This window comes from Physeter macrocephalus, chromosome 14 (genome assembly GCF_002837175.3).
Source record: "Physeter macrocephalus isolate SW-GA chromosome 14, ASM283717v5, whole genome shotgun sequence".
Taxonomy (NCBI): Eukaryota; Metazoa; Chordata; class Mammalia; order Artiodactyla; family Physeteridae; genus Physeter; species Physeter macrocephalus.
This window is the reverse complement of record NC_041227.1, coordinates 64,626,711-64,629,232: the sequence shown is the minus strand read 5'-3', so window position 1 is coordinate 64,629,232 and position 2,522 is coordinate 64,626,711.

The following is a 2,522-nucleotide window of genomic DNA, read 5'->3' as shown; positions in this document are numbered from 1 at the left end:
GGATGGCTAGTGGGAAGCTGCTGCATAGCACAGGGAGATCAGCTCGATGCTTTGTGATGACTTAGAGGGATGGGATAAGGAGCGTGGAGGGAGGCTCAAGAGGGAGGGGATATGGGGATATATGTATGCATATAGCTGATTCAATTTGTTGTACAGCAGAAACAAACACAACATTGTAAAGCAATTATACTCCAATAAAGATGTGGAAAAAAATATTTTAAAACTCACTTCCAAATAACCCTTGGGTGAAAGGAGAAATCAAAAAGGAAACTAGATAGAATTTTGAACTGAATGAAAATGAAAACACAAGATATAAAAATGTGTTGAATGCAACTAATGGAATATTTCAATGGAAACTTGTAATACTAAGTGAATATTTTAGAAAAGAAAGATCACAACTACATAACTTTAGCTATTACCTTAAGAAACTAGAGAAAAAGGAGCAAACAAAACACCCAGTAAACAAAAGAAATAATAATGATTAGAACAGAAATCAATGCAATAGAAAACTGAAAATACAGACAAATCAATGAAAAAAACCCTGATATTTTCAAGATCAATAAAATTAATAAATTTCTAGCCATACTGATCAGCAAAAAAGAAAGAGAAGACACAAATTACCAATATCAGGAATGAGAGAGATAACACTCCAGATTTATGGATATTAAAAAGGAAATGGAGAATATTATGATAACTTTATGTTGATAAATTTTACAGCTTAGATAAATTAGACAAATTCCTGGAAAGACAAAAATGATCAAAGCTCAAGAATACTGTACTATACGAGATCAACATATAAAAATCTATTGTAGTTCTATACACTAATAATGAACAACCAAAAATCTAATTAAGAAAGCAATTCCATTTACAATAGCATGAAAAAAACATACTTAGGAATACATTTAACCAAGGATGCACAAAACTTGTATGCTGAAAACCACAAAACATTGCTGAAAGAAATTAAAGAAGATAGAAATAAATGGAAAGATATCCACTGTTCATGGACTGGAAGACTTAATATTATCAAGATGGCAATACTATCAAGAGAGATCAACAGATTCAATGTAATCCCTATCAAAATTCCAACTCCCCCCTTTTTTTTTTTTTGCAGAAATGGACAAACTAATCCTAAAATTCATATGGAAATGTCAGGGACTCAGAATAGCCAAAAAATTATATTTTAAAAGAACTAAGTGGGAGGACTCGCACTTCCCAATTTAAAAACTTACTATAATGTGGTACTGGCTTAAGGATAAGCATATATTATCAGTAGTATAGAGTTAAGAATCCAGATATAAACCTTCACATTTATGGGCAATTGATTTTGGAGAATGTGTCAAGATTCAATGGGGAAAGAGTAGTCTTTCAACAAATGGTGCTAGGATAAGTGAACATCCAGATGCAAGAGAATGAATTTGGACCCCTACCTCCTTCCATAGGCCAAAATTAACTCAAAATGCATCATAGACCTCAGTGTAAGAGGTAAAATAATACAATTCTTGGAAGAAAATGTAGGAGTAGATCTTCATGACCTTAGATTAAGCAAGTTTTCTTTGACGTGACACAAAAATTAACAAAAGAAAAAATAAGAAAAATTGGACATCAACAAAATTTAAAACTTTTGTGCTTCAAAAGGCACCATAGCAGAAATAAAAAGACAACCCAAAGACTGGGAGAAAATATTTGCAAACTGTATATCTGATAAGGGACTTGGATCCAGACTATACAAAGGACGCTTACAATTCAACAGAGGAAAGACAAATAGCCCAAGACAAAGTTGGGCAGGAAATCTGAATAGATATTTCTCCCAAAAAGATATGCAAATTGCCAATAAGCACATGAAAAGATGCTTAATATCATCAGAAATGAGGGAAATGAAAATCCAAACCACAATGAAATATCAGTTTACATCCACCAGGATGGCTATAAACAAGAAGATGGACAATAACAAGTGCTGAGGAGAATGTAGAGAAATTGGAATTCTCACACACTGTTGGTGAGAACATAAAATGGTACAGCTGTTTTGGAAAACAATTTGGCATGTAACCCAGCAAATACACAAGACTGAGAATTGAAAATATACATCCACCAAAAAACTTGCACATGAATGTTCAATAGCAGCATTATTTATACTAGCCAAAAAGGAGCAATAAGTCAAATGCCCATCAATTGATGGATCAACAAAAAGTGGTACAGCCAATGGGACCTAATCAAACTTAAAAGCTTTTGCACAGCAAATAAGACCATTAGCAAAATGAAAAGACAGCCTACAGACTGGGAGAAAATATTTGCCAACAATGTGAACCAACAAAGGGCTAATGTCCAAAATGACAAACAGCTCATACAAATCAGTATTAAAAAAAAAAAAAACCCGATAAAAAATGGACAAAGGACCTGAATAGACATTTTTCCAAAGACGACATACAGACGGTCAAGAGGCAAATGAAAAGGTGCTCAACATCACTAATCATCACGGAAATGTAAATCAAAACCACAATGAGGGGCTTCCCTGGTGGCGCAGT